This window comes from Onychomys torridus, unplaced genomic scaffold, assembly GCF_903995425.1.
Source record: "Onychomys torridus unplaced genomic scaffold, mOncTor1.1, whole genome shotgun sequence".
NCBI lineage: Eukaryota > Metazoa > Chordata > Mammalia > Rodentia > Cricetidae > Onychomys > Onychomys torridus.
In genome coordinates, this window is record NW_023412678.1 from 91,498 (window position 1) to 114,775 (window position 23,278).

General features: G+C 49.0%; 1 long non-coding RNA gene and 2 pseudogenes across 1 annotated transcript; all 3 read right to left on the minus strand.

The window, feature by feature from the left end:
- Positions 1 to 18,382, minus strand: part of LOC118575755 — a 58,955-nt pseudogene extending 40,573 nt beyond the window's left edge.
- On the minus strand, positions 1,424 to 4,626 carry LOC118575758 (annotated as a pseudogene).
- Positions 9,612 to 11,758, minus strand: LOC118575759. The gene is made up of 3 exons (XR_004943881.1): positions 11,727 to 11,758; positions 9,863 to 9,900; positions 9,612 to 9,645 (listed from the first exon to the last, which is right to left on the minus strand). It is a non-coding gene; the product is annotated as an uncharacterized LOC118575759 (long non-coding RNA).
- Positions 18,383 to 23,278: the final 4,896 nt, after the last annotated feature.

Sequence of the window (23,278 nt, forward strand, 5' to 3'; positions counted from 1 at the left end):
GAACCCAAGAGGAGATGGGCAGACGTCAAGGCAGAAGTACATACAACAAAATAAAGAGCAATACAACATCACCAGAACCTAGCCCTTCTCCAACAGCTAGACCTGAACATCACGGAATGGAAGAAGAAGAAGAAAACAACCTTATAAGTAACATCATGAAGTGGCTAGAGCCTTATATAGAAGAAATCAAAAATAAAGCAGAGGAACAGACAAACAAAAAATGGGAAGAACGCTATAAAAAACTAGAGGAAAGGACAATTAAAGCAGAAGAAAACAATAAGTACTTGAAAGAAATCATGAAAAAGCAAGGGAGACAACACAAGACCTGAAGAGGGAAAGAGAAAAAATGAAGAAGACACTAGCAGAAGGAATGCTGGAACATTTTCCCTTATGCAAAAATTTTTTTCCTTAATCAAATATCCTCACATATTATAGCATTTCCATATTTTAAAATTTATTTTTCATCAGTGTGTACATTGGCATGTGTGCACACATGTATGGATGGTACAGGGGATGCTTGGAGAAATTTGTTATGAGAGGGATGCAAGGGATCTTGAGAGATGATTCCCTCAGGAAAGTCTTGCACATAGGCAGGAGGACCTCGGGTACTGTCCTGAAGCAGCTTTCACCTATAGTTTTTTTTTTTTTTTTTTTTTTTTTTGTGGTTTTTCGAGACAGGGTTTCTCTGTGTAGCTTTGCGCCTTTCCTGGAACTCACTCTGTAGCCCAGGCTGGCCTGGTCTCTCAGAGATCCACCTGGCTCTGCCTCCCGAGTGCTGGTATTAAAGGTGTGTGCCACCACCGCCTGGCTATACCTATGTTTTTGAGACAGGTCGGTCATTGGCTTCTCACTGATTGGGCAAGGCTGGCAGCACAGTCAGCTCCAGGGATCCTACTCTCTCTGCTGTCTTCATGTCTGCCAACATTTAAGTGGGTCCTGGGGATGGAACCCATGTCGTTGTGTTCCTGGGTGAGCACTTTACCCTCTGAGCTATCTCCTGGCTGTTGTGTACCTTCTCAGCACTGCTCCATTTTGAGGGTTCAGATTTTTTACCTCCTTTGCTGCGGATTCTTCCCAGACTCGCTCTTTTCATTTGTGGGTTTATCACTCACCATGGTATTAATTTCTGTTTTAATACCATATCCTCAACTCAAATAGCTCTATTCAAGTGAGCAGTTACCCCAGAGGCACATGCATGCCCCTTCAATCCCCTAGCATAGGCTCTGTGTTCATCTGCACTTGCTCCTCTGATTTCCAGCTTGGATTCTAAGGAAAGAGGTGCAGATTCAGTCCAGGTTGAGTTCAGCTTCCTTTCTGTCCTTATGTTGTCGGGACTCTGTCCTGCACAAACTCGTCCTTCTCTACCTCCCACAGCTGAGAACACTCAGAGAGGAAACTCAGGTGAGGGCCTGTCCTAGACCACTTACCTTTGCTTCCCCCAGAGGAAGATCATCAGTACACAGATGGGGGTTATGAGCACAGCCGTGGCCAACACCACCCCGACCATGGCTCCCAGGTTCACAAGTGAAGGGTTCCTCTGGCCCTCTGTGTCCTCCAGGCCAGCTGTGGTGACTGCAGAGGTGAGGATGGGGGGCTCTGCATGGTGGTGCTGATGGCTGGGGAGAGATAAGGGGTAAGCAGATCCCCCTGGATGAGGGAGGGATGGGGTGTCATACCTTGTCTCCTCTGTGGGTTGTGGGATGGGGAACAGCTGTTAGAAGTTCACAGAGAGGGAAACACATGCTGAAGACTGAGACTCTAGGAGAACAAGCTCAAATGCTCACTCTCCATCTGTCCTAGAGGTGTGTCCTCGGATGGCCATCTGGTCACAGACAACTAAGCAACAGAAGTACAGCTGATTTTGTTATGAATGTTTGTAACATGCAGATAAGACTCAGTCTATAGAGTGTTTTGCTCTCTGTCTTAGAACCCAACATTCCTCCCTAGTGTCCATATAAAGAGCTGATTTAGGCAGGTGTGGCCTTAAATCTTAGCCCTAGAGCCAGAGGCAGTGAGATCTCCGTGAGTTCAAGCCAGCCTTGTCTACACATACTTAGTTCCAAACCAAACAGAGCTGAGTACTCTCATCCCAGTACTGAGGAGGCAGAGACAGCCATGTCCCTGAGCCTTACTGGTCACACAGCCTTGCATACTTGAGGATCTGGAAGCCAGTGAGAGACATTGTCTCAAAAAATAAGGTGGATGCCACCTGAAGTTATCCTTTATCCCCCACAGGAACATGAACAGATGTGTACACTCATGCATTCACACACTCACACACCCCTAAATTAACAGATCCACATGATCACACACACTAACTACATAAAAATGTATAACCGAAAACGTATAATCTTAGCCTTAAGTGTACAGCTCAATGCAGAGTACACTCATTTGCTCTACAAACATCAATGTGGTTATTTTCCACATTTACCTATTTGGACCAAAACCCAGCAATTCTCAACTTGTGGGTCCCTAACCCCACAAGGGTCCCATATCAGGTATCCTGCATATCAGTTATTTACATTACAAATTGATAAGAGCATCAGAGTTAAAGTTATGAAGCAGTAACAGAAGAATTACATGGATGGAGGTCACCACAGCACAAGGAACTGTATTTAAGGATAGGTAGGGAACCACTGCTCTAGACCTTTCAAGCAGCTCCTTTCCCTTCCCTGAGCCCTGTCAGCTGCTGTAGAGACTGCACAAGAACTCTGCTGTGAGTGTCCTATCACAGGTTGAACTTAACCCAGTCAATGGCCACAGCTGAGCATGGTAGCACATGACTGTCTCAGCACTTGGGAGCCAGAGGCAGGCAGAGTTCTGTGAGGTCAAGGCCATCCTGGTCTACATAGTGTATTGTGGGACAGCCAAAGAAATATAGTGAGACCCTTTGTTGTAAAAACCAAATATTAATAAACAAATTAATAGCCACAGAGGAAGGTTGTGATCGATCACCAAACACATAGGCTCCCTCAGCTCCAGTATGGCCATGTGTGGAACCACACAGTGACCAGGATGGGTCTCGGTGATACCAGTGCATGGGCTTGCAGTTACTTCTGCTTCAGAGTCGATGTTATGAATGGAGACAGATAGCCACATCATGAAACTGGAGACACTGGGGGTTGGGGATTTAGCTCAGTGGTAGAGCGCTTGCCTAGCAAGTACAAAGCCCTGGGTTCAGTCCTCAGCTCTGAGAGAAAAAAAAGAAATTGGAGACACTGTATTGAAAATCCTGGTGGCTTGTATGGGAAAGGGGAGGGAAAGAGAGGAGAGAAGAGTGTTTGGAAGCTGAGAGGAGACAAGGGAGTGGGTGGAGAGGTGAGGGATGTGTGCTGGGGAGCTAGTAGGGGTAATGGGGGCTGTGGTGACAGCTGGCAGTTTACAATTGGATTGTAGGACATGAAGAACATCCATTGGGCACCTACTGTTTGTATTTGGCTTAGGTTGAGACTGTGTAGAGATGCTTCATAGATGGGCTAATTGGATCCCTGCTGTAGGACCAAGTGAGACAGCTATATCCTGGAGAATAAATCCACCTGGAAGTAATGGGGAATGGTTGATGTGGGAAGAACCACAGTATTAGATTTGGAACAAAAAGGGGGAACTAGGGTGGAAGGCCTGTGATGAAGCCTAGTGTGGGGTGGAGTTCCCTCTGAGCAGAGAATGACAGACAAGCTCAGAGGAGCAGCAAAGTCTTGTCACAACAACCAGGGAACGATCTCTTGGCAGAGGCCTGGGCAGAGCCGAGGGTAAGGAGTGTGAAAGAAATCTCAGAGTTGTGGAGCCTGAGGTGACATCTAGGGGACAAGGAAGCCAGAGGCATCAAAGCCAGAGCCAGGGTGTCTCACCAGGTGTGATGGTCAGTTGAGTCCCTTCAGTGGACTGCCAGATTTTCATCCCTTCTCTTGTGTTCAGATGAACTTGGCAGAAGTACACTGTCTGGTCCTCCTTCTTCAAGTTCAGGATTCTGAGGGCTCCAGATGTCTGAGGCTGTGTCCAGTTCAGGATGAGCCGGTTCTTGAAATGCTTATGTATGAAAGGCGGGGTGGAGTTGTAGATAAATTCCCCATGGAAGTTCTTCCATCTCCAGAGAATCCTCATCTGTGGATCCTCTGCCAACTCCCAGGGGAAGTAGAAGGAGAAGGGGATCTCGAGGGAGCCACCCTGGACACCAGAGAGGCGTGCTGGTTGGTTGACCCCAAAGGGTCTTTCTCTGTTGGATCCTGCTGAGTAACCTGGGAACAATACGGAGAATCTGAAGCCACTGCAGGGGATGAAAGGACAAACCATAATTTCTGACCCTTCACCCACAGGCCAGTGTGGGACAAAAGGAAGTCCTGTTCTTCTGGCTGGTGGGACAGAAAAGACAGAGTAGGGTTGGGGTACACTACTCTGAGGGATGAGCTCTCTCTTGGGGATGAAAGGACAAGACAAGCTGGCTCCTCCAGCAGTGACCTCTCCACAGGACAGCCTGCTCTTCCCAGCCTCACTGGATCCTCCTGCAGTTAAGGCAGAGTCCCTGCTAACAAGGTCCCCGAACTCACCAGCTTGCAGACATGCAGCTGACAGCAGCAGAAGCAGGATCCAAGCCATGGCCTAATTCCCTCCAGGAAGGGAGACCAGCAGAGCCACCAGGCAGGAGAGGAGGATCTGTGAGGGACCCTGGGGTGATCAGGAGTCAGGAAGAATCAGGGTAAGGGGCACACAACCCTCAAGTCTTCTCAGATGGAGGACTGACACACGGCAGGACCTGCCCTTCTCCACCTCCTTGTGACCAGCAACTTCCTTCATTCTGGCTTCTTTTTAATGCTGTAGAAGATCCATCCTGTGGTCAGTGACAAGATGGCCCCTTGAGCCTAGCCCTTCTTTTTGGCTAGAAATATGCTATTGACCTCACCATGCCAGGCTCTCCTCTCTTCCACCTTGACCCCCTGTCTTATCCAGTCTTGTCCATTTCCATGTGGCCTGTAATCACTGTTTCCTCACCTGCAGGTTTCCTCCATTCCTGTGCTTCCTCTCTTCATCTTTTCTCATTGTGTCTCCCACCATACTGGTTGTCTGTCTGTCTGTCTCTCTAGAAATCTCAGGCAAAGAAGTGGTCAGTTTCTGCTCACTTCAGACACAGCCAGGATGGAGGTGATGAGGAAACACATTCTGTCCCCAGCCCTAGCTCGGTGTCCCCACCACCATCTGCTCTTTGTCCTCTTCTTGTCCTTCAGGGACTCTTCACAGCACCCGGCAGAGCCAAGTCCCAGTGGACACTCTCGCCCTGGCCTGCTTGCTGCTGAGGAGTCTGTAACTACCCTGGGATTCAGGGGTGATCTTCCTCCCCTGGACAATGACTCCAAAGCTACTCCAGTTTGTACTCAGCCTCACTGCTGCCACCTGCTGGCCCCTTCATCCCAAGTCATGAGCACTGTCAGACTTTGAAGGCCTGGACTCAGTTGAATCACCATAGGGATGCTGCGGGGGGATGTGATTAATGTCCAGAATGCTGTAATAAGTCTCCTGCAATGCCAACCATATTTCCCATAATTGCAGTGACTCGGTCCCCGGCAGCTATGATACTTTCATGGGGGAGGGACATTTTCTGTAGAAGAGCAGCCTGGAGCTTTGGTGTGTGTACATACATGCACATATGCATGTGACCATTGGGAGTGTCATACTGGCAGTCTTAGTACCTGGCTGCTGCTTAGGCTGTAGCTCATGGGTACCCGGCATCCATAGAATAAATAAGTAAATATAATGGAAAAAATTAAACCTTAAAGTGGGCATGGGGGTGCATACCTTTAATTGTAGCATTTGGGAGGCAGAGCTGTGCAGATGTGTGAGTGTCTGTTAGCTTGCATGTACACTGGTCTATATACTGAGTTCAAGGCCAGCCAGTGGTACAGAGTGAAAACTTGTCCCCCCAAACAAACAAACAAAAACAAGGACCAACTAACCAAACTAATAGTCCAAGGTGCATGGTGTCCTGAGTAGGAGGAGTATTACCCAAGCTTGTCCTCTGGCCTACACAAGCAGGAGCACACACTTACTTGCATGCATATGCACCTGCTCTCTCTCTCTCTCTCTCTCTCTCTCTCTCTCTCTCTCTCTCTCTCTCTCACTCATGCAAGGCACCTTTCACAGCTGATCTGCCACCACACATTTATCCAGCCCTCATCCTGAGTAAACATGGTCTCCCAGGCATGGCTATGTGACTCTCCAGTTCCTCATAGTGTCCCCAGCATTCAGACTCTGACATTATACCCAACAGTCTCAATACTCTCTATTTCTCTCCAAATCATCCAATTCCAGAAAATCTCCTCAGATTACCCACAGTGCAGTTCTTGTGGGTCCTGACCCTACAGACATCACCATTGATGAAAACTGTCCATCTGTCCTCCCCTCCTGTCACTCCACCTACCCTCTCACTCATGATTTGTTCACCCCAGTGACAACATACAAACCAAATTACCTATCCAGACTGGGTCCTGAGGAGAGTGGAGGAGATGCTAGAGAGGGCAGAAGGATGGTGGCTGGTGGTGTAGACAGACAGGACACTCAGGCTGCACCTGAGACTTTACATTAGCACAGTTGCCCCGCCCCCATCTGACCTCTTCTTTCTCCCCTAGGATGACATCATCATCTTCATTTCCCTCACATGCTGCCCAACTGCAGCATGGGAACTCTGTGCACCCCTGCCCAGGGTGAACCCCTAGAAGAGACTCTAAAGTGTCCTAAAGACCCAGTGAGTAGGGCCGGGTGACCAGCACAGTCTCCTGCTGTTCTAGATGAAGTCTCCCAGCTTCTGTAGACAGCCAAGGCCAGACGCAGAAACTCATAAAACACTGAGTTTAAGGTCACAGAAATGGAGAAACTCCCAATCTCCTCTTCAACATTATGTGTATTATTTAAAAAAATATTAATTGTGACACAATTTGTTTAAGTGAATCTACAGAGGAAACCAGTGACATGTTAATATTCTCTGTCTTCAACCAAAGTGAGCTAATGGAAGACCTGTCTCCATGACCACTCTGTTTGGAGTTTTAGTGAGGTTTGCTGGTTGTTTGGTTTTGAAACAGAGTCTCATGTAGCCCAGGCTACCTCAAACTCAATAGGTAACAATGACAGCCTCCAGTTCATGATCTTGCTATCTCTACTGTCAATCATTCGATTACACACATTTGCCACCAGTCAGACTTCCTCTAGTCCTTCTTTTAACTGACTGCTCAGGCCAGGGAACACAAACCCCAAACACTGGTAGCCATGCTAGAACCCATATCTGTTCCCCATTCCAACAGGAATGTGCCTTCACCCTGAGGGGACTTGACCTAAGTGTTGTTGAGAATGTTGGTTCTGGGAAGACTTGGCTGTGGGCTCCTTTGCTGTTTCTCCCTTTTGAACAATGAAGACTAACATGGCAAGTCACATGACCACTGGAGTAACAGCTTTGAGACTCCTTCCCTGTGTCCAGCTGCCTGGAGGGAGGAGATGATGAACAGGCACTCCCATAGATGACAGGCCAGACCATCATCCTGGCAGCCTGCTTGTGTGAACACCTCAGGGATGCTCAGAGGAGACACCACTCCAGCTGACAAGATCACTGTAACCATGGCTGCTGCTGAGTTCAGCTGTTGGTGAAATTATGAAGGCCACTCCACGTAGTTAAAAGGGAGGTTTATTTTGTGGGGTAACTTACAAATGAAGGGATAGGTTGCAGGGTCTGGCAAAGGTATGGCGCAGTCTTGCAGTTGTTCTCTGGAGAACTCTGCTCGGTCTACCTCCAGCGTCCAGGGTCCAGGCACCAAGAGAGCACTCTCCTTTCCATCCTTGGTCTTCATCATCCTCCCTCAGCCCTGCCTTGTGGGCGTGACCATTACCTAAGCCTTAATGGGGGTTGGAACTTCCAGGCCAATGCTGAGATGGCTATCCACTACATTCAGCTCTCCTGGTCCTTTGCCCCCAGTCCATGTCCTTCTCCCTCTGCTTCCTTCCCTTGCCTTGAACCCATGTCTCCTCCCAGTGTTTCCTGCTCTGCACTCACCGACCCTCCCTTTTGTCTCCCTGGAAACTGGCTCTCTAACTTTCCCTGTTAGTGCAGGCTGCTGCCACCCTGGAGATCAGCCTCAGGGATGGAATCCCATCAGTCTTCTGCTGCTTCTCAGGCTGCTGCTCTCCAGCTCTCAGATGTTCCTCTTTCCTGTTGGAGGGCTGAGCCCTTTGGGAATCCTGGGCACTTCTTATATGTAATTCATATACATGCAGGAAAACAGCAGTCCACACAAAATAGAATTTTACCTTTAGTAAGCAATGTCAGTAGCATCTCAGCCTGTGGTGAGGCATCATGCCCTTTTCACACTGAATTTGATCTGTTTAAGCTTGTGTAGATCTTGTGCCTGCTGTCACAATCTCTGTGAGTTTATATGTGCGACTGACCCATTGTCTTCAGAAAATGCTGTTTCCACCGCCCCTGTCTCTTACACAGCCCTGACCCCCCTCTTTTCTCAAAGATCCTTGAGGCTTGATTAAAGGGTTGTGATATGTCCCTATGAGGACTGAGCATGCCTCAGTCCCTTATTCTCAGGACGTGGCCAGTTGAGCGACTCTGTTATTGTCACCTGCTGCAGGGAGAAGCATCTCTGACAAGGTTGAGAGACACAGTGATGTGTGGGGACATCAGTAAAGTTATTAGAGTCACTTTAACGCCATGTCCAATAAGTAGAGGATGGGGGTGGATTTTCCTTACGGCCTAAGATTATCACACACAGGTTCCTGGACCCTTTAACAGTGCCAGGTCTGGGTTCCATCTCATGGAATGGGCCTTAGATTTTTGGCATTATATATATATATGCAGCTAGAAAAACGTGATAGAGAGTGGTAACTTAGAGGGCCAGAAGATAAGGGTCACATGAGTGACTCCTAATTAGATTCATTTAGGCCAATTCTGTGGATTGTTTTATTTTGTGAAGAAGGTCTAGGAAGTTAAAAAAGGGAACTGGGAGTTCCTCAGTTTCTCTGAGCTCAAATGCCCTGACATGTGGATTTCTGACTCTAACCATGGGTATCAGTGACCCATGAGATTTTGTCTCTGGCTTTGGGTATCAGTGGAAGCTGGGAGTCTTCCCACTAGAAGCACAGGTGACTCTGAGCTCGTCACCCAGACCCACTCATTTGGCCTTTACATTGGAGTACACAGTCTCTTCCTGGGGGTCTTCATGGACAGGCTGGTGAGGTGGTGTTCGTGGGGAGACTAGACTTGAGAGGGCAATGGAGGCATACACGAGGTTGTTATCCTGTGTGGTACAAGAGGGTAGATGGCAGCAGTGCAGCTGTGGCCACCATAAAGCAGCAGCTGCAGCCTGAGTGTCCTGCCCACACCTGCAGCAGCTGCAGCCTGAGTGTCCTGCCCACACCTGCAGCAGCTGCAGCCTGAGTGTCCTGCCCACACCTGCCCCAGCTGCAGCCTGAGTGTCCTGCCCACACCTGCAGCAACTGCAGCCTGAGTGTCCTGCCCACACCTGCAGCAACTGCAGCCTGAGTGTCCTGCCCACCTCTCTAGTCTCCACCCTTCTGTCTCCTTCTTCAACATCCCTTTAACTTCCTTCAGGCCTGAGTCTGAGTGGCTTACCTTGGGGTTCTCTTTGGGGTCCACATATTGTCCTAGAGAAAAAGGAACAGGGAGTGCTGAAGTCAAGCTGTGACAGGGAGGGAGACAGGAGGTTGGGAGTTCCAACAGTGAGGTGAGGACCTCGGTTACATGGGAGGAACAGGGTGAAGGAGGGAAAGGTGGAAATACTGAGGGGTGCTTATGTAAGTGTGGGGTCTTGGGAGAAGAAGGCAGAGCCAGGTGGGGAAACTGGAAGCTGGCAGAATTTACCTTCAGGTTCAACATCCTCAGTGTTTTCAATGAGGTCCCTGCAAGGAACAAATGGACAACATATTAGAATCTGGACAGGAAAGGGTTAAGACATGAGGTCCTGGGCTTCAGAGATGGCTCAGTCAGTAAAGAAAGTGTCACATAAGCATGAAGTCAAATTGCAGATGCAGCACCACAGAAAGCTGGATGCTGGAGAAGCAGAAATGGGCAGATAAATCCCTGGGGTTCACTGGCCAGGACTAACAGATGAGCTCTCGATTCAGTGAAAGACCCTGTCTCAAAAGATAAAGTAGAGGGCTGGAGAGATGGTTCAGCTGGTAAAGTGCCCACTTCACAAACCTGAAGACACACATTTAGATCCCCAAGGACTCGTGTGAAAATGCTGGACAGGATGTGTCTGGAGAGTGGATGGAGAGAGGAGGATCCCTGAAGCTCATTGTCTGGGCAGTCTAGCCCAACTGTTGAGCTTCAGGTTAGGGAGAGACCCTGACTCAAAATAAATATTGACTTGAGGTGGGAAAACTGAGGGGAGTCACTACATAGACCTCTACCTCCACACTCATTCACAAGTGAACACACACACACACACACACACACACACACACACACTATACATGCGGTAACACAAATAGAACAGAGAGGAACTGACAGACTCTCCATTGATCTCTGGCCTTCACATATGTGGATGTGCACCTGCACATGTACACACATAGGAACATGTTAGAAAACATACCCAACTGGGCATGGTGGTGAATGCTTGTGATGTCAGTACTCAGGAGGTGGAGACAGGGGACTCCGGGTGTTCACTGGCCAACCAACCTGGTCTAATTAGTGAGTTCCAGACCAGTGCAAGACTCTGTCTGAACAAAACAAAGCAAACCCCAAACAACCTGAAGTGTGTCAACAGGACTGGAGGAAGAGCATCTGGCCAAGGAAGCCACAGGGAGAGGAGGAAGCTGGGATGCAGTGTTGCTAGCAGATGCTTGAGTTATATGCACAAGGCCCTGGGTTCCATCCCAGCACCTCATAAACTGGGTGTGGTATGATGCCTGTCATTCCAACAGTTGGGAGGTGGAGGCAAAAGGTTCAGGAGTTCAAGGTCTTCCTTGGCTACAGAGTTAGTTCCAGGCCAGCCTGGGCTTAATGTGATCCTTTCTCAGAACAGAGGGTTTGGAAAAGGAAGGGTCAGAGCAGGCCATGTACAGTAGGGAGAAGAAGAGTCAGGAGAGAAGGGCAGAGAGATTGGGAGGTGGAGAGAAAAGGGTAAGAGATGTGGACGATCTGGAACAAAGGATTCTGGGGGAGCGGGCTCACTGACCATGGAGAAAGACAGAAGAAAGGGAAGAATGGAGAGCTGTTGAATCGAGGCAGATGTTCAAGGCTGAGAGGAAACAGAGACAGAGAGGGAAACCCGGGAAATGGAAGGAGAGAGGAGAAAGTCTGAGCGCTGAAGGTGTTGTTGTTCTGGGAAGGAGACTCCTGAGACCTCTGTGCTCCTTGTCACTGAGAATCTGGTGCCCTGAGGAGCAAAATGTCATAGGGGACAAGGAGGGAGCAGACAGGATGAGTCAGTGGTTAGGGAGATGTGAAGTGCCCTGAGTGTGGTTCTTTCTCTGTCTCTCTCTGTCTCTCCCTCCCTCCCTCCCTCCCTCCCTCCCTCCCTCCCTCCCTCTCTCCCTCTCTCCCTCCCTCCCTCTGTCCCTCCCTCCCTCCCTCCCTCCCTCTCTCCCTCCCTCCCTCCCTCCCTCCCTCTCTCCCTTCCTCCCTCTCTCCCCCCTCTCTCTCATGTTATTTGAGGGGCTGGAGAGATGGCTGAGTGGTTAAGAGCTTGGCTGCTCCTGCAGAGGACCCGGATGGCACTCACCTGGCTGGGGGTTCGGCTTTGGTCCTCTGTCCTGTGGGGAGAAACAGTGTCAGTGTGATCCTCCATCATCCTTCTCAGCTGTCCTCTGTGTTCAGACCAGCTTCAGAGGATGGGGGAGCAGAGAACCTGCCCCAGGCAGTCAGAGAAGAGCCTGAGCTCCCTCTGCTGGGCTGTGGTCCCACACAGCAAGCCTCCCCAGATCTCTGCTGGGTCCAGACCTCACCCCTGTCTCCTTTGCTTCCTTCACCAACCCTGAGTTCCCCTCACTCCACACCTGCTCATCTACTCTGCATTCACATGCCTTCCTTCTGTGCCTCTAGAGACCGCCTCTTTCTGGAATACATCTACTCTACTGGTCTATTTGTCTTGGTGGACACTATGCTGTTTTAATGACTACAGTTTCTTGCCACTTATTTATCATGTGGTAGGTGTGCCCCTGTGTATGGAGGTCAGCTGGCGACTGCAGTAGTGGATTTCGTCCACCAGGGGGCTCCCGGCCTTTGACACTGACTCCTTTAACCTCTGAGAGCTGCTGTATTTCTATAGAAAATTCTATTATTCGTATATTTATTTAGTGACTGTAGCTTTTAAAGTTTTTTTGTTATTGTTTTGTTCCTAGAATTTTAAATGTATGTGCACATGAGTGTAGATGCCTACAGGATTCAGGAGAGGCTTCAGACAGGCCTGCAGCCTGAGTTACAGGCGGTTGTCAACTGCCTGATGTGGGTGCTGGAGCAGAACTCAGGGTCTCTGCCTGAGCAGCCAGTGCTCTAACTCCTGACCCATCTCTCCGTGTTTTCTCTTTTGACTTATAAACATACTTTCCTTTGCTTTTCTTTGTTCTTTTCACACCTCTGTCAGATCCATAGATGCACTTCAACTGTACCCCAACTCAACTGGTTAGCATACACCTGTGCGGGTGTGAGTGAAAAATCTTCACCACAGGCTAACCTGTTTGAAATCTTGGTTGTATTGGGGAGGTTATGGACTATTTAGGAGGTGTGGCCTTCCGGAAGAGGTATGTGTCACTGGGGTGCGTTTTGAGAGTGTATTGCCCCTCTCAGTTCCAGCTCTCTCCCTGGGTTTTCTGCATGCGTTGAAGATGTCACTTCTCAGTGTCCTGCTTCAGCTGTCCACCACTATTAACCTTCCTTCTGGACCCCAAGCCAAATTGAACTTTTCCTTCCACAAGTTACTTCTGATCACAGTGTTTTATCATCACAATGGAAAATAACCACCATTACACAATTTGAACACACTTCCTTATTTGGTCCCTAAATGAGCTTGTTGTTTTCATCAAAGTGTTCTTCCACACAGTTGAGAATGTTTGTCTTCTCTGGTCCCCGTGTCCTCCATCTAGTCACTGAGTGTTTGTTTGAGGTCTTCTGCACCTAAGGATGACTTTGAACTACTGATCCTCCTGCCTGCCCCTTCCACACACTGGAGTTACAGACACGCACTACCACACCAGGCTAATCACAAAGTCTGAAAGCTTTTCCCTTGACAGTTTCCTGCTTCTGGCCATTCATCCCCATGTGCAGATCCAGTGTGCAAAGTGACACAGCCTGGCCCTCCTCCGGTCTGTTCTCTGCACCCTAAGACTGTACTGTCAGAATCCAGCTGCTGCTCAGGCCACAACAGTGCCCTTCACCTCTCAAGAGACACTGTCCAGACACTGAGTTCTCTCCAGCTGACCTGCTGCCATCCATGCCCCGGGTTTCTCACCTGGGCAGTGATTTTGGTCAAAGACGGTATTAGTGTCCACAATCCTGTTCGCTTTCCTGTCTCCTTCCTGGTTCAGCTTGTGCAGCGAAAGCACATCTATCCTCAGAAGGAAATAAAAAGAACCCCATTTCCACTTTGGAGCCCCTGCCATGTGGGTGGAGCTTGAAATCTCCTTAAAGCGCCCTCCCATGTTGATATCTACCTTTCTGTCTGTCCATGGCATCGATAACTCTTAGTAAACTCCTTCCTCCCCGTTATCTGTCTCAGTGACCCTCTTGAATCCCCATCTGAGACCTTTCACACACACTGATGTCACCATAGCAGGGCGCTGAGGTGGCCACTCCATTTGTCCTCTGGTATCAGAGGCTTGGGGACCTGATTTACCAGGTTCCCTCTGGTCATCTCCTGCCTCCTCCTCCAGCACCACACTGCTCAAGAGTTCCTGAGATGGTTTCCCTTTGCTGGAGGCCAGAGAGAGTCCTCTACACCACTCCCAGACCTTTCCTTGCTATTATGTGGATGGAGGAGCGTTGAGATAAATTCTCATATAATCCAGGCTAGCCTTGACCTCCAGATCCTCCTGCCTCCACCTCCCAGGCACACTTACAGATATGTGGATCACCTTCAACTGTGCACACTTACAGATGTGTGGATCACCATCGACTGTCATTGTTTTCATTTTTAATTGTGTTAGATTCATTTATTCACTCTGTGTGTGTGTGTGTGTGTGTGTGTGTGTGTGTGTGTGTGTGAGTGTGCACATACCATGGTGTGGGTGTGTTGGAGGACAACATCCAGGACTCAAGCAGTTTCCTAACTCAGCCATCTCTGAGCCCTGGCATCTGCCCTGTCATCAATCCCCTTCCAGGACTCTGGTGTAGACTGTTCTGTAGAAACACTCAGGACGTGTGATGGGGTTCAGTGTGGACCACTTACCTTTCCTTCTCCTCCACCTGAGGAACACCATCACTCCCAAAACCCCAGCCAGGAGTACAGTAGCAGCCACTGCCAACCCAACTGTGGTTCCCAGACCCAGGCTCTCTTTCTGTCCGCTCTTCTTCCCTTCTGTGGCTGTGAGGGCAGTTCTGGTGAGTGCAGAAGTTGCAGTGGTGGGGCTTGCAGAGGTGGTTTTGGGGGCTGGGAGGAGATGAAGGAAGTCAGCCTTGAACGTGATTGGGAAGTGTAAACCAAATAAACCTTTTCCACCCTAAGTTCTGTGCTCATGGAGTTTTTCACAGCAATAAAAACTTGAACTAGGATACCTGCTGCCCTGAATCCCAAGTCATGGGCTCTGCTCTAGTTTCAAGTCCTCTGTTGAACCCCCATAGGGACCTGCTGTGGGATGATTTCTGTCCAGGATGCTGCAATCTGTCTCCTGCAGTGCCAACCCCATTTCCCCAATAGCAGTGACTGTACCCTGCAGCCATGATGCTATCACAGGGGTCGGGCACTTTCTGTGGAAGAGCATCCTGGGGCTTTGGTGTAAGTGTAAGTTTCTGTCCCGTCTGCAAAACCCAAATACCAGGCAGCTGCTTCCAAATTACCACTCAGAGGCTTATATAATTAATATATTTTATATTATATATTAATATATTTATATAATTATATATAAATGCTCTGCTGGTAGCTCAGGCTTATTACTAACTGGCTCTTACACTTAAATTAACCCATAATTCTTATCTGTAGTTAACTTGGTACCTGTTCTCAGTAGGGCAGTCTCATCTTGTTTCCTCTGCATCTGCCTGAGGACTCCTGACTCAACCCTCCCTCTTCCCAGCATCCCCAGGGACCTGTGTGTGTTGCCATGCACTTGTAATCCCAGCACTTCAAGGGGAAAATACACAGATCCCTGGGGATCACTGCCAGCTGTCCTAGCCCAGTTTGTGAGTTCAGCCCAGAGAAAGACCCAAAGACCCATCAAAGGAAACATAGGAAGAGAGACAGAGACAGAGAGACGGAGAGCTAGAGAGAAGAAGAAGAAGAAGAAGAAGAAGAAGAAGAAGAAGAAGAAGAAGAAGAAGAAAGAGAGAGAAAGAGAGAGAGAGAGAGAGAGAGAGAGAGAGAGAGAGAGAGACAGAGAGAAATCTATCACTAGGGACCTTTTTGCTTAGAGATAAAAGAGAAAACGTGCAAAGAACATAACTATTAAATTAGGTTACAAAAAATGAAATTATGGAAGGACACATGAGTCTCTGTTTTAATGAAATGGAAAAAAAAGAAAAATTTTTTATTGTTAGTTTTAATATTTTAAAAACAATGGACAGGGATATTCAGTTAATTAATGAATTAATTTTTGAAATGCTGATGAAAAATACTGATGGAGGAATTCACAGTTGAGTGAGGTGTAAGTCAATGACAGAGCCCTTGTCTAGTGTGCACGTGTCCCGGGACAAGAAAAAAGACACGGTGTGTCTGCCTGAAGAGAGAAAGGCATGGCTGCCTAAATTGATTGTTCTACAAGCACCTGATAGGTTATCAGAAAGGTTAGAAAATTAGGAAAGGAGGAAGAGGGAGGAGGCTGGAAGGACAGAAGTCATTTAGGAAACATGTAGGAGACACAGGAAATGCAGAGGTAAGGTGCCTGGCCATTTCTGGCTATGGAGTTTATTCTGAACCAGCACAGGGTTAAGATGAGCCGTCTTTTACGGGAGGGTGAGGGGGAAGCAGGCAGGTCTAACCTGGAAGGGACAAATCCATTTATCACTGGCACGGCTGAGAATTGGCAATGTAATTAATGATGATTATTATTTGACTATTAATTTTATATTTATTTTCTAAAAATGTATTTTTTATTAAAATTTTGCACACACACAATGGTGCATGAACTTGTGTCTGTGTGTGTGTCAGATGTTAACCTTGGGTGTTCCTTCTTCAGATATCATACACCTTATTTGCAAGAGAGATCACATGAGCACCTGTAACCACAGCACCGTGGGAGATAGGACAAGAGGATCAATGGGGTTTCACAGCCTAGCCCCAAACTATGAGCTCCAGGTTCAGTGAGAGACCCTGCCTCATGGGAATACGGTGGGTCTAACCAGAGGAGGAACCCCAATGTCCATCTGCCTCTGACCTTCCCAAGCAAAAAATGAAATACTCCCCCCGCTGACACACATGTGAACCCATGCAGCACACACACACACACACACACACACACACACACACACACGCATGCACGCTTGCTTACACAGTATATACACATCCCACAAAATCAAGATAGAAAGCAGGCAAGCAATAGTGTGACTCCACAGAGGCCACGTGTCCACTGGTTGACAGATGTTTGGATGTAAGAGGTCCTATTAGAGGCCTGTTCCTGACCAGCATGACCTTGGCAGGGGTGGAATTCTGCTGGTCTCCATGTCTCTCTGTATAGTGACCACGACAGTGCCCAGCAGTGGTGACAGGTGGCCGGGGAAGTGTCCACACATAGGCCGGGCCTGTGTGCACTCTGTTGGAAGCTGCAGTTCAGCTGCCATGGAGGAGGAGAAGTGACCAGAGAACCTGATCATGGTGAGAATATGAGGTCTGTGAGGGGAAGATGGGGGATGGGGAGGAAGAAGGGGAAGAGGGAAATGAGGAAGCAGAATAGAAACAGTGTCAGGGAGAGGTGGGGGATGTGTCTAGAGACTGGTGAAGTGGGGGGACCCAGAGGAGGAGGGTACATGGGACCAGAAGGCACCTTCTGTGCAAGGCACGAGATATGGTGTAAAGTCCAGATCCAACCGGGACCCTGACACAGGACCAGGTGAAGGCTGCTCTGTCCTGGAGAGGCCAGATCCACATGGATTTGTGTCAACGAGGGTGGGGTGGGCAGGGCGGTAATGCAGTTTGGAGAAAGGAGCAGGAGACTGGGCCATCTGGGAAGAGCTGAGACTGGGGGTGGGGTGGGTCTGAGGGGCACATGAGGGCAGATCAGAGAGAGCAGCTAAGGTTTGTGGGGAGTTGTTGAGAAGAGGAAATGTGAAGTTGGCAGAGCTCTGGGGAGGGGACAGAACACAGGAGAGGAATCTGTGGGAAGGAACAGACATGTAGTATCTCTTATGACATGTATGGTACAAGGAAGCCAAGGCCACCAGGACCTTACGTGGGATGTGCTTACTGTGGGTGATGGAGAGTTGGGTCCCAGGAATCGACTGCCACATCTCCCTGCCATTTCTTGTGTTCAGATGAACCTTACAGAAATACACTGTCTCGTCCAACTTATTCAAGTGCAGGATTCTGAGGACTCCGGATGTCTGAGGCTGTGTCCAGTTCAAGACAAGGCGCTCCTTGAAATGTTCATGTGTGAAACCTGAGGAGGAGTTGTAGATAAATTCCCCATGGAAGATCTTCTATCTCCAATAAATCTTCATCTGTGGATCCTCTGCCAACTCCCAGGGGAAGTAGAAGGAGAAGGGGATCTCGATGGAGCCTCCCTGGACACCAGTGAGGTTTGCTGGTTGGTTGACCCCAAAGGGTCTTTCTCTGTTGGATCCTGCTGAGTAACCTGGGAAGGATGGGGAGAATAGAAAGCCACTGCAGGGGATGGAAAGGACAACCCAAAGCTTCCTGAGCCATCATCTACAGGTGGGTGTGGGACACAGGGAAGGACTGTCCCTAGGTCACACTGTCCCATGCGGTAGAGCACAGACAAAGAAGGGTTGGGTTGGACCCTCTCGGAGGATGAGCTCTCTCTTGGGTCACAGAGGACTGGCTGGCTCCTCCAGCAGTGACCTCTCCATAGGACAGCCTGCTCTTCCCAGCCCCATTGACCCTCCTGTGGTTAGGGCAGAGTCCCTGCTAACAAGGTCCCCAAACTCACCAGCTTGCAGGCATGCAGCTGACAGCAGCAGAAGCAGGATCCAAGCCATGGCCTGATTCCCTCCAGGAAGTGAGACCAGCAGAGACACCAGGCAGGAGAGGAGCCCTGTAGGGACCTGGGATGCTCAGGAGTCAGGAAGAATCAGGGTAAAGGGGCACACAATCCCTGAGTCTTCTCATGTGAGGACAGAGTGGGGCAGGACCTCCCCATCTCCACCTCCTTGTACCAGCAACTTCCTTCATGATTCTGTTTTCTTCTTTCCCATGGTACGGAAGATCTGCCCTATGGTCACTGAGAGGATGGCCGTGCCCTTGAGCCCAGACCCCATTTTTAGCTGAAGGATGTGGAATTGACCTCTGCATCCTGGGTTCTCATCTCTTACATCTTGATCTTCTGTCTTATCCAGTCTTGCCCATTTCCTATGTAATCAGTGTTTCCTCACCTCCAGATTTCCTCCACTCCTGACCTCCCCCTCCTCATCTGTTTTTCATTATGTCTCCTTAATGCTGGTTCTCTCTCTCTCTCTCCCTCCCTCCTTTCTTCCCTCTCTCCCCCCGCCCCCTCTAATAACCTCAGGCACAGAAGCGGTCAGTTTCTGCTCACTTCAGACACAGCCAGGATGGAGGTGATGAGGAAACACATTCCGTCCCCAGCCCTAGCTCGATGTCCCCACCACCATCTGCTCTTTGTTCTCTTCTTGTCCTTCAGGGACTCTTCACAGCACCCGGCAGAACCAAGGCCCAGTGGACACTCTCGCCCTGGCCTGCTTGCTGCTGAGGAGTCTGTAACTACCCTGGGCTTCCTGGGTGATCGTCTCTCTCCCCTACACAGTGACTCCAAAGCTACTCCAGCTTCTGAAGGAGACTTTCTACATCCTCCAACCTTCACACACCTCAGAAGAGGATGGCAAGGATGAGAGAAGTCCTGGCACACGTCACATGACTGCCACATGGCAGGTTGAGTCGACTTCAGATCCATCAAGTACTTGTAGTCCTCCACTCCACACAGACTTCAGGCTGCCTGCTCCGTGCAGCCTCTGAAATCCTCTCAAAGGCCACAGACCTGCTGCTGGGCTCCCAGGAGGCTGTTCTCACAAAGCACCTGAGTAACTCTTTCTAGCTATGGTGGCTCTCGAACCTTCTTTGGATGAAGTGAGCAGTGAAAGGTCAGACCAGCAACATATCCCTTATAACATATTGCCTGGAACATCTCTTAATGCGTACACAACTGGCCTGTTACTGAGGTGAAGGGGTGAGATGGGGGCTGCCGGGGGGTTGTCTGGACTCGGGGCTGGTTCTGTAGCAGTGACATCCTTCCCATTCTCCATGACATGGTTCCATCAGTTTTCTGGAAGACTAGAGTGCACCAGAGGAAGTGGCACCATTCTCCCTGAGTGACATGTGCAGAGGCGACTTCCCATCTCCTTAGGTTCCTGCATTGACTGCCTTCTCCATGCCTCCCTGCAGGTGACTATGCAGCCGCCTCTGTCACATCTGCTGTCTCTGCCTTCCTCACAGTCCCCATGGTCCTCAAATCCCTTGACCTGAGCCAGGCTCAAACAGTCATGTCCTCACTCCCAGCAGCACATGGACTCACTTCTGTATCTATCCATGCTGCCCTTGGACACTCAGAGACACAGAACCTTTGGAATCAGTTGGCCCCAGATGGCTAGTCAGAAGAGGGGAAGGGGCAATTGTACCTGTCAGAAAGACACCACCCCCTACATGAGGATGGGGTCTCATGTAGCCCAGGCTGGGCCTTGACCTTGTGATGTAGATAATGATTACCTTGAACTCCTACAGATCTCCTCTCTGCCCATCCAAGTGATGGAATGACAAATCATGTCCCTTTGTCTCCTGCTGGAGATAGAACAAAGGGTTCTGTGTGTGCCACGCAGGTAAGCACTTCACCAGATGAACCACATTTTTCACTTCAGTGAGGTCTGAGAGGGGGCCCTCCTGGTCATGGATGCTCACCTCCAGGCTTCATTTGCCCTACTCTCTGGGGCCTGTGGGTAAAAGGCCAGAGGTTTCTAAGTCATTATAGAGGGGCTGGACCTGATGAGGCTACCATATGTCAGGTGCTGGTCACCAGCTTTTTAACACAACTGGGTCTGCAGGGTTCCACAGGATCCCAGCAGCCCCTTGTGCTCAGCCTCACTGCTGCCCCCTGCTGGACCCTGAGTCCTAGATCATGGGCTCTGTTCTAGTTTCAGGATCTGAACTCAGTGGAATCCCCATAGGGTCCTGCTGTGGGATGATTTCTGTCCAGCATGCTGTAATCACACTCCTGCAATGACAACCATGTTTCCCATAAATGCAGTGACTGGGCCATGCAGCCGTGGTGCTTTCACGGGGGAGGGGCACTTTCTGTGAAAGAGCAGCCTGGGGCTTTGGTGTGCACACATGGGGCTTCTGCACATGTGACCATGAGGAGTGTCAGACTGCAGTGTGAGAACCTGGCTGCTGCCCAGGCTGTAGCACATGTGTGTCCTGACCCCACAGAGTAAAGAATTAAGTGTAATTTTAAATATTTAAAGCCAAGGTGGGCTCGACATAAGAATGCATGCCTTTAATTCTAGTTTTTGGGAGGTAGAGGGAGAGGCAAATGCATCTTTTTCAGTTCCAGGCTATTGTGGTCCACATATACAGTTTCCAGGCCAAGAAAACTATATAGTTAGATCTTGTTTTCAAAAAAAAAAAAAGCAATCAATCAAACAAAGAACATAAACCTACAAAAAAGAACCAAAAAACACAAGGTGAATGGTGTCCTGGGGAGTAATACCTGAGGCGTTCCTCTGGCCTCCACATACACGAGCACACACTCACTTGTACCCATATGCACATGCACACACACACACACACACACACACACACACACACACACACACATACACACACACACACACGCATGCGCGAGAGCGCGTGATCACACAAGGTACCTTTCACAGCTGATCTGCCACCACAGATTACCCAGTCCTCATCCTGAGTAAACAATGTCTCTCTAGGCCAGGCTCTGTGACTTTTTAGACTCCAGTTCTGACAGTGTTCCTAGCACTCAGACTCTGATTTTATACCCAGCTGTGTTTTCCCATGACAGTGGTGACAGAGAACAGGATCAACCCTTCCTATTTCTGTCTGAAAAATCCAGTTCCAGAAACTTCCCGCAATTAACCCATAGTGCAGGCCCTGTGGGCCCTGACCCAGAAGATAACCTCACTGATGAAAAACTGTCCGGCTGTCCACCCATCCTGTCAAACTAGGTTCCCAGCACTCCTTGAATTCTTTTTCACAATGACAACATACAGACCCAGAGAAACCTGTCCAGAGTGGGTCCTGAGGAGAGTGGAGCAGATGCCAGAGAGTGGAAAGATGGAGGCTGGTGGTGTAGACAGGACACTCAGGCTGCACCTGAGACTTTACATTAACACAGTTTGCCCCGCCCCCATCTGACCTCTTCTTTCTCCCCTAGGATGACATCATCATCTTCATCACCTCATGTGTTGCCAACCTCAGCATGAGCACCTCCCTGCACCCCTGCCCAGGGGAGCCCCAAGAAGAGACTCTATAGTGTCTTCAGGCCCAGTGGGTAGGTCTGGGTGACCAGCTCAGTCTCCTGCTCCTCTGGATGAAGTCTCCCAACTTTGCAGGTAGCCAAGGCCAGACACAGAAACTCACATGTCACTGAGTTTGAGGTCACAGAAACTGAGAAACTCTCAATTTCCTCTTCAACGTTACATATTGCTTAAATGAAACTATTAATATTCACAGAATTTGTTTGAGTAAATCTAAACTGTTGAATCTTCAAGTTCTCTGTCTCCAAACAAAGTGAAGTAACAGATGACCAGTCTCCATGACTTTTCTGACTCTCTGGAGTTTTTGTTAGCTTGCTGCTTGTTTGATATTAAGACAGCATCTTATGTAGCCCAGGCTGACCTCAAATTCAGTAGGTACTAATGACAGCCTCCAATTCATGATCTTGCTATCTCTACTGTCAATCATTGGATTACAGGCATATGCCACCATGCCTGGTTTCCTCTAGTACTTCTTTTAACTGACTGGCTCAGGTTAGGTAACACAAATCCCAAACACTGGTAGTCATGTTAGAACCCATGTGTGCTCCCCATTCCAACAACAATATTCCCTTAACCTTGAGGGGATTTGAACTAAACATTGATGAGAATGTTGGTTCTGTGAGGTCTTTCCTGTGGGCTCCTTTGCAGTTTCTCCCTTTTGAACAATGGAAACCAGTCATGGTAAGTCACATGACCACTGGAGTAACAGCTTTGAGGATCCTTCCCTGTTCCCCAGTTGTCTGGAGGGAGGAGATGATTAACAGACACTCCCATAGATGACTGGTCAGACCATCATCATGGCATCCTGTTTGTGGGAACACCCCAGGGATGCTCAGATTAGACATCACCCCAGCTGACAAGATCACTGTGACCATGGCTGCTGCTAGTTCAGCCTCAGGAGGCTTGGATCCATTTACACCACTGCAGACATCTCACATGCTGCCCCAGGAGACTTCACTTTAGCCATGAGAATTCTGGGTGACTTCTCTATGAACCCCTCCTGTCTTCAACTAGTACCATGGGAATTGGGGACAGTTTTCTATCTTTTTTTTTTTTTTCAAAATTGAAGCAAGCTTTAATTAATACTGGCCAGGTTGGTGGACTCTGGCCAGGTCCCTTCCAGGATTCCCAAGAAATGGTTGACTACAAGTCACATTTTGCAGAGCCTTAAAAAGTTAAAACCACAGGGCCACTATATTTCCCATCAGTTCCAGTCAGGGGCAAATATATCTCCTGATGCAGTTCCTGCCCATACCCTACCCCCTCATTCCCACACCCAATCAGAGGCAAGCACACATCCTAATGTATTTCCTGCTCATGTACTTCCTGCCTACTGTCAGACCTGAAGTTAACCTGTAAGCTCTATCTGCTCTATCAGGTAGCTTCGTGGGATTCTGGGAGTTGTAGTTATTCAAAACTAGCAACAAAGCCTCATGGAAAGATATGGTGGCC